The sequence below is a fragment of the Pseudorca crassidens genome, chromosome 12 (assembly GCF_039906515.1).
Source record: "Pseudorca crassidens isolate mPseCra1 chromosome 12, mPseCra1.hap1, whole genome shotgun sequence".
Lineage (NCBI taxonomy): Eukaryota > Metazoa > Chordata > Mammalia > Artiodactyla > Delphinidae > Pseudorca > Pseudorca crassidens.
The window spans coordinates 86,425,962-86,440,668 of NC_090307.1; the positions used below are offsets into that span (position 1 = coordinate 86,425,962).

At 56.3% G+C, this 14,707-nt stretch overlaps 1 protein-coding gene across 29 annotated transcripts in view; it reads right to left on the reverse strand.

The window, feature by feature from the left end:
- The window catches only part of NCOR2 (nuclear receptor corepressor 2), a 226,907-nt gene that overhangs the window by 172,188 nt on the left and 40,012 nt on the right, over positions 1-14,707 (reverse strand). For 2 of the 29 annotated variants that reach the window (XM_067701149.1, XM_067701148.1), the window contains exon 1: positions 7,391-7,639. The exons of 26 other annotated variants lie outside the window; for them this stretch is intronic. The gene's annotated coding sequence lies outside the window, so the exon portion shown is untranslated. Of the gene's footprint in view, positions 1-7,390; positions 7,643-14,707 lie in introns of those variants that run through there. One more of the 29 variants, XM_067701119.1, reaches the window with a different exon arrangement.

Below are 14,707 nucleotides of genomic sequence, written 5' to 3' on the forward strand. Positions count from 1 at the left end.
GCCAGGGAAAGATGAACAAACACGACTTCTAGCTCCCAGGTTCTCAGCAGTCACTACAGGAGATCCAAGGTGAGCACCTCGCGCTCATGATCACAGCCAATCCCTAACACGCTGCTCGCTGCCATCGGTTCATCTGATCATCCCAACAGCCCTGAGAGGCAAGATTGAGGCACAGAGAGGCTAAGTAACTTGTCTGAGGTCACACAGCAAGCAAGTGGCACAGCCTGGATGCAAACCCAGGTAAGCCTTCTCCAGCATCCACCTCTTATCCAATGTGTGATGGGACCCCATAACCTCTGTACCCCTGCCACCCTGCTCAGCCTGGGGGAGACCTATCTACCCTACCAGGCTCCAGGTGGCACACCCAACATCACTGCTCACGGGTCCAGGTCAAGTTTTGCCAGCTGGAGGTGACCACGGATCACCGCAGATGGGCCGCGGCCACCTCCATGTCTAACCAGCCAGCACCCAAAGCTTGCCGCAAACCACCGACCCCAGGCCTCAGAAGGGGAAGGCAGACAGCATCCTTGCCTCCACCCCAGCCCCCGGCCCGTATCAGGACCTGGAATCCTTGTTGCCAGAGTCCTGCTGCCTTATTTCCCATCCCCCCACAAGCCCAAATACAAGGTCCATGAAAGCAGGAACCACATCTGTTTTGTCCATCGCTGAGTCCCAGCATGTTGCACACAGCAAGCGCTCAATAAATGCTTGTTATATCTACAAACACTCTAAGAGCAAAATTCCAGGCTCTGGGCTGAAGCTCAAAGACCACTGTGTAAACAGAGAAACCGAGGCCAAGGCAGGATCTACATAAAGCCAGATTTCAGGGTGTTATCTACACGGGGCCAACGCGTCCCAGAAACCGATGCCCATCTACACCGCCTGCTCCATTTTCAAGGTGGCCCAGGACTCTGATCCCTCCCTCCTGGGAGCTGCAATGCCAGCCCATCCATTAGCCATGACTGGGACTCTGAAGGCCGTCACCACCACCGAGGGGCTGTGTGGCCTTCTCCAGGTAGCCCGCCCTCGCTGAGCCTTGGTGTACCCATTTCTCAAGGGCACCTGGCAAATGAGGCAGCTTGCTGGGGAATGGCTGCAATCTGGGTACTAGGTGAGCTGCCAGGCATGTGGGGAATGGGCATTCTGGGCTTGGGGAGGGTCCAGCGTGGAACCAGGGAGCCTCCAGGTCCTGGGCCTCCTCCTTAGGGGCGGGAGAGGTAGCAGCAGGCAGTGGGCGGTTCTGGAATTTGTGGGAGGCTGGCTCCAGGCTCCTCAGATGGGGCTCCCCACACCGCTGGGCACCCAACCACCTCACTTTGTCCTGGGCCCTCAGGCTTGGGTGGGGAAAGGCACCACGCAAACCCCTCCCAGGGAGAGCTCTCCCAACCTCCAAAGACTGGGGATCGCCGGCAGGGCAGCGGTATGAGTTTCCCTAGATCCACTGTAAGCAAATAATCACAATCCGGGTGGCTTAAAACCACTGAAATTTATCCTCTAACTGCTCCGGAGGCCAGAAGTCCGAGCTCAAGCTGTCTGTAGAGCCACACCCTCCAAAGCCTCTAGGGAAGGATCCTTCCTGGCCTCTTCCAGCTCCTGGTGGCTCCAGGCATCCCTTGGCTTGTGGCCGCATCCCTCCAGCTTCTACCCATCGTCACACGACCACCCTCTGTGTGTCTTCTTCTTCTTTCTGCCTCTCATAAGGACACCGGTCACTGAATTTAGGGCTTACCCAGGTAACCCAGGATCACCTCATCTCAAGACACATCTGCAAAGACCCTTTTTCCAAAGCAGGTCACATTTAGATGGGCTGGGTATTACCAGGTGCACATGTTTGGGGGGCCTCCGTTCACCCCACTACACTGGCCTCAGCTTTTCTCTGATTGCCCACCTACTGAGAGCTCACTCCCTGTTCAGCCTGACAGCCAAGGCCCAGCACAGTCCGCATTAAGATGAGAACACTGAGGCGCAGAGAGTTAGGCCACATGCCCAGGGTTTGAACCCATTTTCTCTGAGCAGGGCACAAGGGCCTCCCTCCCGTTTAGAGGAAGCAGAACGCTCTCACACCCACGCCTCCAGGAGAGGGCCCACCGCTGATGACTCACTCCCTCTTCACAGGCCAAGAAGTGGTTCCGCACTGTTGGGGGGCGGGGGGCGGGGAAGGACACAAACCCCAGAGTCTCAGTTTGCTCCTGAGTCAAATGGGAGCAAATCCCACCTCCTGAAGGATGAAAGGGGGTCCTGGAAGGCGAGAGCCTCTGCCCCCTGATAATCACCACCCCTGGTGACGCTCACACAGCTGCCCAGCCTCCCACCTCGGCACAGAAAGGGCCATTATGACGTCACAGGCCTGGAATTATGTTATTAGCCTGGGAAGGAGGCAGGAGCCAGGCACAAAGCGCTCATTGTCATGTAAATCCACGACTGGGGGGGTAGGAGGCAGCCCCTCCTGCCTTCCAGCTTCAGAGCTGCGCTGAGAAACCGACTCCCAGCCTTCCTAAAGAGTTCGGGCATCTCCAGGCCTCGGAGGCAGACTGGGAAGTGGGCCCTTTCCCAGGTCTGAGCCAGATCCCTGGAAAATAGCACCTGCTCTGAGGAGGGGCCCCCACAGAACCTGGGTTCCAATCCTGCCTTCTCTACAGCTGTGCCACTGTCCTGTGAGACAGGGATGGCCAAAGGGACTCTGAGGGTGAAATAAAATCATCTCAAAGAGCTGAGTGGCGCCCTGCGCACAGGAACGACTGCACAGGAAACGCCACTACCTATTCTCTTTAACTTTTTATTTTATATTGGAGTAGAGTTGATTAACAATGTTGTGTTAGTTTCAGGTGTACAACAAAGTGATTCAGTTACACATACACATGTATCTGTTCTTTTTCAAATTCTTTTCCCAATTAGGTTATTACAGAGTATTGAGCAGGGTTCCCTGTGCTATACAGTAGGTCCCTGTGGGTTATCTATTTTAAATACAGCAGTGTGTACATGCACCACTACCTATTACGCCTCTGAGTACTGAGTGCCTGCGGCTGTGTGTCTTTGGGCAAGCTGCTTACCCTCTCTGTGCCTCATCTGGAAAGGGTGATTCAGGGCCCCCATCACAGGGGTGTTGGAAGGACTCAATATGTTAAGCTGTGCAGAATGCCCGCCCCACCTGGTCAGTGTTCAGCACGTGAAGCAGATGCTGTCAGCACCCCTCCCCTGCACCCTGGACCCCTTAGGGCCCCCCACCACCACCAGTTTCCTTGCTCACCAGCCCCATCTCTCTGACTACCTAGGAGGTGCAGACTTTCTGGGCATGGTTGTTGGGTTCCTACAGGGCATTCCTGAGCAAACATACAATTACTGCTTTTCCAAGGACTCTAGTTTTCCAAGAATGTCCCCAAATGCATTCTCAACCCCTGGGAGCAGAACGTCTGGGGTGCAGGGAGGTGAGCTCACCATGAATTCCAGCTCGAGGGGCCTGGGTCTCCCTAGTCGGAGCCCTCGCAGGTGTGCATATCTGTCCCCATTCACCTCGAGGGGACAGGCCCAGGTCCACAGCTTGTGGGGGACACTGAGTCAGAAACAACTGTTTGCTAAGCACCTACTACGTGCCCAGTGCCAGGGACACAGCGGTTACCAAGATGAACAAAATCCCACCTGGAGGGTTTGGGGGGGCACGGCTGATGGACATATGTAAATCCTAGGTGATGACAGTGGCAAGGTGGCAGGAGTGATGATGGAGGCCTCTCTCAGGAGGTGACATGTGAGCAGAGGCTCAGTGAGAGGAAGCTGTGAAGATCTCATAGAACGGCGTCTCAAGAAGAGCACAGCAAGTACAAAGGTCCTGAGGCAGGACCATGATCGGGGCTTCTGAGAAACAGCAAAGAGGCTCGTGGGGCTGGAACGCCCCTAACCCCCCACCCAACTCCCTGCCCCTCCAGGCTCTGCCCAGCAAAGCCAGAACCTGAGACGCTCAGCTGTGACTGATGTCCTCCCTGCCAACACAAGCCTCCATCGCTCCAACATGACGGTGGAACCCCTCTCAGCAGCTCAGACCCCCACCCCGGGTCCTACAGACACCCACGTGTCTCCAGCTTGGGGTGCTCTGAAAGCCTCCAGAATCCTGAGGCAGCCCCTTCCCGGACCTTCCTGGACCTCCTGAGATGCCCAAGGGCCCACGCTCAGCTACCAGCCGGCTCTAAGGGGCACAACCATCTGCTGACCCTCTCCCAGGAGCCCCTGGAGAAGCGTCTACCCTCGGGTCAGCTTCGGCCGGACAGAGATGCTCTTCTCACGCTGAGTGCCGACGGAGATAACCCAGCTCACTCTAGGGTTAGCTGGTTACACCCCAAAGGCCTTCTCACCACTGCTAGAGGCAGGAAGGAGTCCGAGGGAAACCAGTACCTACCACAGGGAACAGCAGGAGGTACGGCTGCACCCACAGGACAGAGCAAGGAGGTCAAAGTGCTCAGAGTAAAGGCGAGGTCAGCCGCCCCAGGAGTGAGCCCACAGACAGAGCTGAGAACAAGTCCCACCTTGGGGCTGCAAAGACAGGCCTCAGAGGAGGTGACTGAGACGTGTGAGCTCTGGGTGGGCCCAGGAAGTGAGGGAAGGGGCCCAGAGTCTAGGCTTTCTGGCTTTCACAGGTCATGAGCCCAGCGCCCTGTCTAGCTGACAAGTGGGGAGAGAAGAAGGAGGGGACCGAGGCTCAGAGAGGGCAAACAACCTCCCCAGGGTCACCCAGCGAAAGAACCTCCACACACAGGCTCTGGCTTGGGGTTTGAGTCCCAGCTCCGGCCCTTACAAACTGTGTGCCCTTGAGTGGGTCACCTGACCAGAGCCTCAGTGTCATCCTCTGAGAAGTGGGGCTCATACAGCACGCTCCCTTCCCGTGGCTGATTTCGGTATGAAATGAGATAGCGCGGGGCAAACTACAGCCATCACATCAGGGTTATAATAGTACCAGTGACAGCACCCCTCCCCCTCAGCACGTGCCAGCACCTTCCTAGGCACTTAGCATGAATCAACACATCTAATCTTCGTGCCAGCCCTGTGAGGTACCAAACACGACCCCCCTTTTACAGATGAGGAATACTGAGGCACTGCAGGGTTAAGCCAACTGCTGTAATTCACACAGCTACAAAGGAGCACACTGGGATCAAACCCAGGACAGCCAGGCCCCAGAGCCTGTGCTCTCTTTCTTTTTAGATCACATGCAGCTGTAAGAAATAACACAGCTGGATCCCGTGGACCCTTTAGCCAGCTCCCCCCAACGGTATCATCCTTACGATAGCTGCAACCAGGAAACTGACACTGATGCCACTGGCCTTATTCAGATCTCGGGGGTTTACATGTGCTCACTTGTGAGTGTGTGTGTGTGTGTGTGTGTGTGTGTGTGTGTGTGTGTGTGTGTAGATCTATGCACTGTTATCTCAGTATAGATTCGTGTAGCCACCACCAACAATGCAGGACAGTTCCACCGCAAGGGTCTCCTCTGCGACCTCTGGTCTGAGCCACCACATGTGACTGTCTTTCTCTGTGGATGGGGGATCGAGTCCCCAAGACCCTCAGGGCAGGGTAGTGGTGGCAACAACATAGCTCTGTGGCTGACCCAGGTGGGCACTGAGGGCTTGGGGGCAGCAAAGGGACATGCGTGGGATCCTCTGCTGCACAGGCCTTTCCCGAGGTCCCCAGGAGAGGCCTGAGGACAGTGGGACAGCAGGCAGCTGGAGTGGGCAGCCTGGACACCAGGGAATTCCCCACTGGTTCCTGCTGGCCTCAGAGAAGAGGCCCCGAGCCAGCCACTGGCCCAGCATCCGGTGTCACTTACAAACACAGGACAGTTGCCACCCTTGGCGGGAGAGCCAGCCCCGTGCACCCGGCCCCCAGCCATGCCAGGCACCGTCGGGGTGCCTGGCCCAGGCTTGGTGAGGGACAGGGCAGAAATAGGCACGCGCTGGGGAAGCCCCAGGGACCGCAGCCCAGGTCCAAATGCAGATCGAGGCTGGGGCTGGGGAGGGACCCTTCTCACGTCGCTGGAGTTTCACTTCTATAAAATAGGAGGGCTCTCAACAGGGAAGAAAAGAAAAACCGATGGAGACCAAGATGTAACTAACTTAATGCAAGCTTGTGGTCTACACTGACGGAGCCTCCCCACACCTGCCCACCTGAGGCCCCTGCAGGTGTGTCACGGCTTTCTCCAAGGCAATGTGTGGGCTGCTCTCCCTGAATGGACAGGAGAACTGAGGCTCCATGGGGCTCCACGACCTGTCCAAGGTCACCCTGTCTGTGAGGGGTGGAGCAGGGACCATTCATTAGCCCCCTTAACGCCATTCAACAACTTAGGGGTGGAGACAGATGAAGTATCCATTTGCCAGATGGGGAAACCGAGGCTCAGAGCTGTGAAGTGACTTGTTCAAGGTCACACAGCCGGGATGTGAACCCAGGCAGTCTGGCCACAGAGCGAACCAGGAGCCTGCATCCCTCCCCCCACCTCATCCTCACGCCTGTGTGGCCCCTATTACTGCCCCATTTGACAGGCAAGGAAACTGAGGTTCGCACAGGGGAGGCCCAATGTACAAAGGAACAGAACCAGGATTCAAACCCAGGTCCGTGGCAACCAAGCCACGCCGTCTGGGAACCCAGCCCTCCCCGGCCTGTGCTCACATGCCCCACGAGACGTCCCGCTGCCTCCCGACGGCCCCGGCGCACCCAGACCTCAGGACAAATCACTCCCTCATCCCCTCCGCTTGCAACTGAGGGCTCCTTGTGAGCTCGGGAAGCCCTTCCAACTTTCCAGTGTTTATCCCAGCTCCTCGCTGCCAGGTCCCTGGGCAAGCCTGGGCCAGTGGCGCTGATTTCAAACCAGACACGGGCGCCCAGCCAAGAGCCACCGCGGTGGGAGCCGGGCGCCGGGGCAGCCGCAGCGCTGCCTGCACCTGCCCCCCCCCTTGCTCCATGGCCACTGAGGCACCGGCCCCCCAAATCCCCAGGCCCCCAACCCACCCCCCGGGGCCAACACCGATGAACAGACGCCAGGAGCACCACATCCCTGGCCCTGCCCGCTCCCCCGCAGGGACGCGCACAGTACGGGGGCTCCGGGAAAGCAGCACTGTGCCCCCCACGCATCGCTCCCATCCTCCCGGGCCACCTGCCTGCCCAGCACCCTTTCTGGGGCTTCAGCAACTCTGATAAGGCGTCAGGGACCACCGTGCCCCAGCCATCGCCCACCTGCCGGGGCAGAACTGGGGCGTCAGAGCACAAGCCCGTTGGCCACCAAATGGGGTCTCCGGCGCAGGTCCCGGTCCTCCTGCGATCTGTGGCCCCCGATCTCTGCCCCCTCTCCCCCCGCCGGGCGGCCGGGTCACACCACATCTCCCTGCCCACTGCCAAGCCCGGAAACTTCTCTTACCCGAGCACATGACCGGCCTCTCGCTCACGTCAGCTCCAAACACAACTTGAAGGAACTCTCCCACAAAAACAGAAAAAACAAAAAGAAAAGAAAAAGAAAGAGAAGTAGAAGGCGCCAGCACGTGGGTCAGCGGAGTCCAGACACACACACTGTCCTGCTGGCTTCCAGAGGACACGCCGCGGCCAACCTCAAACCCATCCTTCCTCCAGGGCTGACCCGGGAGAGGGGCGGCCCCGCCGAGCAGCGGTGCCGCCTTCCCGCGAGACTGCGGGCTCCCGCCCCGGCTGGGGGGGGGCCTGCAGCCGGCCCGGCCCCCCAGGCCCCCGGCCCGGTGCCCCCCTTAGACGGGGCGGGCAGAGGTCCCCCAGGGACCACCCACGGGACCACCCGACCCACAGCAGGGTGAAAGCGCGGCGCTGGGCCCCAGGATCCCTGCTTGCCTCCTGCCCCTCCGGGCCTATAAACACAGGGAATTACATAAGTCCACTCCTCTCGTTGGGAAGCCAAAAGTACGAGCTTTTTCTCCTAGCCTTGGCAGTAAGTAATAATTCCTCATCGCCATGGTAACCCTGGCGGGCTTCCAGCCGACACTCCGGGAGCTGAAACACGGGGAGGCCTTTTTATAGCTCGGTAGAAAAACCTCACTGTTCACCGCTCGCAGGCGAAAGCGAGCTCCAGGCCAGCGTCTCCTCCTTAACCCGTCTCCTCCCAGCCGGACCGTCCACCCAGAGGGCAGCATGGCCGGCCCAGCCTGGACCCGGCGTGAACCCAAGCCGCTGCCCCGTCCCTTCCCGGCCCTCCAGTCTCCAGGGTGACATGGCCACTGGGCAGGCTCTGTCTTTAATATATTTCTGCCCTTGTCATCTCAGGAAAAGCAAACATGACCCCCTCACATTGGTATTCTGAACCAGGGTTGTACCAGTGACAGGCCCAGAGGGTAAAAAAAGACAGTCACACACACACACACACACACACGCACACAGTCCAAAATGGACGGCTTGGTGGTCAGCCAGGGGTCTGAACTTTGGCTGCAACTAGCTGTGTGACTCAGAGACAGGTCTGAGCTTCTCTGGGTGTCAGTTTCCCATCTGCAGCCGGGCAGGCTCTGCTCTGCTCCCCCAGCGCTCCGGGCGCCAGCGATGAGGTGTCAGGGGAAGCTCCAGAGGGATCTCCAGGCTCGCTCCCCTGCCCCCAGCAACCAGGAGTTGGGCCCAATGCTGTTTGCCTGAGACGGCATCCTGAGCGATGCCGAGGGGTCCCACGGGATACAGATGCGGGCACGGGCAGCACAGGCGGAAGGCACAGCAACTGCAAAGGTCTGGAGGCCGGATGGAGTTCGGTGTCTTGCAAAAGCACAGAGAAAAATGGTGTGGCCGAGTGCAGTGGTGAAGCGGGGAGAGCGTTAGAAGTCAAGGTCAGGGAGCGATGGGAGAGGAGTGGGGGAGGAACAGCATGAGAACTCTGGGCAAATCACGGAACTCCGTGGACTGGAGACCCTCCCCAGAATAATAATGACAACGACAGTTAACGGTAACACGTACTGTGTGTCCAGCGCTGTGTAAGCACTTCACATGTTAACCCATCTGTCCTCAGGACAGCACAACAAAAGGCAGGGGCACCCAATATACAAAGAAGGAAACAGGCCCAGAGAGGTCAAGTGGCTTGCCCAAGGTCACACAGCTGGAAAGTGGCTGAGCTGAGGTTTGAACCAGGCAAATCTGGCTTGCATCAACCCTGCCATTGGGTATAGTCAGCAGGGATTCATAGAGTGTTTGGGGCAGATCACATTTGTATGTGACAAAGGTCCTTGGCCACTGAACTGGCCGGGGGACTGGAATGGCCACTAGGTGACCTGTGAAGAGGTCCCCGTGGAGGCCACATGTGTGCTGACTTTCATCAGCTCATCCTCCAGCCTCTCCCAGAGTATTATGGAAGAATTCTACAGATCTGCCTTCTTTTACAGGTGAGGAAAACAAGGCACAGAAAGACGTGAGCGACCAAAAGCTATTATTTTTAGACCAAAGATCCCACCCGTCAACTTTCACCCTGACTGCCAGGAGGCCATGAAGCTCAGGAACGGGCCAAACCGGCCCCACCAAAACACGGGCAGGCGGCGGGGCCCAAAGCAGCAGGCTCAGAACACACGGGTTCCTTTTGTTCTTTTCTGTTTCTTTGGACACAGACCTGCACCCAGACTTCCTCAGAGGCCGGCCCTGGAATCAACAGTAACACATCCACAACCCCACCAGAGCTATTTATGCTTTGGGCAGGTTGGACGCTGGGCTGTGTCATTCCGGGGTCACTTTTTGTGTCTCTCCTCCAAGAAGCTGGGTAGCAAATGGTTTGCTGAGTGACTCTATGAGGATGGCAAACCATCAAAAACCAGAAACAGCCCCTGGCAGCCCACTCTAGGCAGAGCCAGTCACCAAAACCAAGTTCGCATTCGGAATAAGTTAGTGTGTGGTCGTCTGCTTAGCCAAAGAAGGCCTCGTCCCCCACGTCTCTGAGGGTGAGCACCCCTCGGTGCTCTGGAAAAACCCAAGATTCGCCAACGTGTGCTTCTAGGAACCTGTCTTCGGGCAAAGCTTTGGACGGTGGGAAAGATAAGTGAAGACGTTACAGGATACACTGTGATGGGGGCCACAGAAGCATGGGGTCCCCAAAAAGAGGCAGGAGGGGTCCCTAGACCAAGTGGCCCTGGGTAAGACCCCCAGCCTCTGCAGACATCAGTCTGCTCAGCTCTGAAATGGGGCACACCTGCCTGTTGTCTCTGTCAGGGTTAAGAGAAACTACATCTCTGGGGGGGCTCAAGGGACCAGAGGAGACCCACAGTCACAGCTCCCACTCAGCATCCAGCTCCAGGTGGAAGGGATCCCCACTCACTCCCTCCCCACGTGGCTGCCTCCTGACCCGGCCAGGCTCCGAGATAAGGTTGGAAGCAGGGGGACTTCCCTGGTGGCGCAGTGGTGAAGAATCCGCCTGCCAATGCAGAGGACACAGGTTCGAGCCCTGGTCTGGGAAGATCCCACATGCTCCGGAGCAACTAAGCCCGTGCGCCACAACTACTGAGCCTGCGCTCTAGAGCCCGCGAGCCACAACTACTGAGCCCGCGTGCTGCAACTACTGAGGCCCACGCGCCTAGAGCCTGTGAAGCCCGCGCACCGCAACGAAGAGTAGCCCCCGCTCGCTGCAACTAGAGAAAGCCCGTGCGCGGCGACCAAGACCCAACGCAGCCAAAATTTAATTAATTAATTAAGTTTAAAAAAAAAGGTTGGGAGCAGGGTGGGGGCTGGGGGATGAGAAAGAGAGAAAGAGCTAGAAACGTCCAGCTGTGTTTTTACCTCTTCCTCTCCTTTACTGAACCCCAGTGCTCCCAGATTTGGGCAGTGACTACCCCATCCCTGGGCAGCCTAGGTTTCCTCATCTGAAAAGCCACTTACAAGATGATTCTGTGGATGTCCATCCGCACAATGAGAGATTCTTCAGCCATAAAAAGGAATGAAGTACTGATTCATGCTACCACGTGGACGAACCTCAAAAACATCAATGGCAAGTGCGAGAGGCCAGACACAAAAGGTCACGTTTTGTATGATCCCATTTATATGAAATGTCCAGAACTGGCAAATCCAGAGAGACAAAGCCAACTGGTGGCTGCCAGGGGCTGCGAGGAGGCAGGATGGGCAGTGAGTGCTGTTGGGTTCAGAGTCCCCTTTTGGGGTGATGGAGATATTTTAGAAGTAGACAGAGGAGTTGGTTGACAGCATTGGTTTTTTTGTTTTTGTTTTCTTTGGGTTTTTGTGGTTGCACCATGCGCGTGGCACGCAGGATCTTAGTCCCCTGACCAGGGATTGAACCCGTGCCCCCTGCAGTGGAAGCGCAGAGTCTTAACCACTGGACCACCAGCGAAGTCCCTGTACAATGTCTGTTTGTTTGATTATTTATTTATTTATTTATGGGTGTGTTGGGTCTTCTTTGCTGTGCACGGGCTTTCCCTTTATTTATTTATTTATTTATTTATTTATTTATGGCTGTGTTGGGTCTTCGTTGCTGTGCACGGGCTTTCCCTAGTTGCAGCGAGCGGGGACTACTCTTTATTGCAGTGCTCGGGCTTCACATTGCGGTGGCTTCTCTTGTTGCGGAGCACGGGCTGTAGGCGCGCAGGCTTCAGTAGTTGCAGCATGCAGGCTCAGTAGTTGTGGCGCACATGCAATCTTCCCAGACCAGGGATCGAACCCGTGTCCCCTGCGTTGGCAGGTGGATTCTTAACCACTGCGCCACCAGGGAAGTCCCAACCTTGTTTACATACTAAAAAAACCCAATGAACTGTACACTTTCAAATGGTTAATTTTACGTGATGTGAATTTCGCCTCAATTCAAAATAAATAAAACGTTGGTTTGGTTGAATGGCCACCATTCCAGTCCAGTTTACTGATCTTCTGAAAGCCGTGTCTACCTTTAAGAGTCCCTGACCTCAGGCCTGGAGACATCAGGCATTCAGCGAACATTTATGGAGTGCCAGCGATAGGCATTGGGCACAAAGAATAAGCAGGAACAAGACGAAGATCCCTGCCCTCGTGGGGGTAACCTGGGGAAACGTGAGGAATTCAGCCACAGATAAAGATGCGATGAAATTCAAGGAGTGACAGCAGCTATGGACTGGTGGTTTCTGAGGTGGTGATGGCTCGACAGTGGGCTGGATGGAGTAAGAGAGACAGGTGTGGAAACTTCTCAGAGAATAGTATCTGAGCCAAGGAAACAGCCAGGGCAAAGGCCCTCAGGTAAGGCTGCATCGCACTTGGTGAGTTTCCAGGAGCAGCCAGCTGCCGGCGCAGCACGGCAGGGAAGGTCAGCCTACAGGGATCGTGTAGGTCTTCAGAGTCCACAAACAGATCTTTACGTGTGATTAAAATAAAATTCAGGGCTTCCCTGGTGGCGCAGTGGTTGAGAGTCCGCCTGCCGATGCAGGGGACGCAGGCTCGTGTCCCGGTCCGGGAAGATCCCACGTGCCGCGGAGTGGCTGGGCCCGTGAGTTATGGCCACCGGGCCTGCGCGTCCGGAGCCTGTGCTCCACAACGGGAGAGGCCACAACGGTGAGAGGCCCGCGTACCGCAAAAAAAAACCACAAACACAAAATTTTAAAAATAAATAAATAAATAAAATTCACAACTGCATTAGTTTCCTACGGCTGCTGAAACAAATTACTACAGACTGGACAGCTTGAAGCAAGAGCAGGGTGTTCTTTCACAGTGCGGGAGGCCAGCTGCCCCAAATCAAGGTGTCAGCAGAGCTGTGCTCCCCCCAAAGGCTCCTGGGGAGGATCCTTCCTTGCATCTTCCAGCTCCTGGTGGTACCAGGCTTCCTTGGCTTGTGGCCACATCACTCCCCTCTCTGCCTCTATCTTCACATGGCCTGCTCCCCAGTGTGTCTTCTCTTATAAGGACTTTTGTCATCAGATTCAGGGCCCACCCGAATCTAGGATGATCTCATCTTAGACCATCAACTTGATCACATCTGCAAAGACCCTTTGTCCAAATGAGGTCACATTCACACATTCCAAGTGGATATTTCTTTGGGGGACCACAACTCAAGCCACTGTCACAATCAAGACTCCCAATTCAGCAGCATCAAATGCCGGGAAACGTCCCTCATCTCCGCCTCTCCTTTCCACACTGATTCCAGGGGACCAGGCTGGAAGCTGCAGGGGCAAATGTTTGAGCATCTCGAGGAAATCATCCATCCCCTCTCCCAGGGGGCCCCCTGCAGCTGGCCCTCTCCCAGCCTGAGCCAGACAAGAACAGACCCCAAAGAACCCAGACCCCCTTCCCTGAAAGACATACCCATGAGCCACTCACAGGCAGTTGGCAGGAAAGGGGCCTCCCTGATGGGGAGCCTTTGCCCCTGAACGGAGACTTCCCCAGACCAAATGCACTGCACTTCATTACTTCTTCCAGGCACAAAAGCATCACAGTTAACCCCTTGGCAGTTTTGGCTAAAGGTAGTGAACTGTCCCTTAGGGCTGGCTTCCCATGTGCTGTTTTTATTTATTTATTTATTTTTATTTATGGCTGCGCGCAGGCTTTCTCTAGTTGCGGTGAGCGGGGGCTACTCTTCACTGCGGTGCGTGGGCTTCTCATCGTGATGGCCTCTCTCGTTGCGGAGCACGGGCTCTAGGCGTGCGGGCTTCAGTAGTTGTGGCATGCGGGCTCAGTAGTTGTGGCTCACAGGCTCTAGAGCGCAGGCTCAGTAGTTCTGGCGCACGGGCTTAGCTGCTCCGCGGCACATGGGATCCTCCCAGACCGGGCCTCGAACCCATGTTCCCTGCATTGGCGGGAGGATTCTTAACCACTGCACCACCAGGGAAGTCCCTCTTTTTATTTTAAAAAGGTGCCGCTCCCACCCCCAGCAGCTGTGAGCTGGCCGCAGGCAGGGCTAATTGCTCACATCGAATGGCAGTGCCATCCTGCAGCCAAGGGCATAGAGCAGCTGGCAACGATGGCTGGGGCAGGGGAGCCCACGCCTGGGCAGCAGAGGAAGGAGGAGGTGTCCAGAAAAGCTCCTGGCCGCCACCAGCCAGATGCCGGAACCCAACCCAGGAAGAACAAATGACCCCAGATCAGGGGCACACACTCCCAATGTGCCAGGCACTGGGGGGAACAGGTGTCACACCTGTGTGCTCCTCGATGCCTCACAGCAATCCCACGGGGTGTTATCATCCCCATTTTACAGATGGGGAAACGAAGGAACAGAGAGGTGAAGTGACTTGCCCGAGGACACACAGCTAGTAGTGGCAAAGTCAGGATTTGAACACGGGGCGGGGGGGGGGGGTGATGCCCAAATCTACATCACTAACCACTAGGGTTTACTATCTCTCAGAACACGCTGAGCTCCTCTGGAGGGCTCTGGGAGAAATTCTGCAGCCTCGGGCCTCCACCTTTGGAAATGGTGTCTCTCTGGAGGCATTAAACGTGAATTCTCAAGTCTTGGGACCATCTGTGACATTCCCTGGACCGGTCTTGCCCAGATCACGGAGGACAAAATATTTTGAGATGAAAGTCACGGCTAAGAACAGAGGCCACAGAATGATGACAGCCAGCTGTGGCCAACAGGGAAGCTCTTTCTGGCACACATAACGTTTTTTTTAAAATTAGGACATTGCTTATAAAATCCAGATTTCCAGCTTCTCTTGAAAAAAAATCAGAATATCCAGCATGCCAGTTAGCCACAATCCCCACCCCTCCCTTTTGCCTCATTCCTTTTCCTCAGACTGCGTCTGAGTTTGGGACACTCCTTTCCCTCACCTTGGCCACCCCCCGCCCC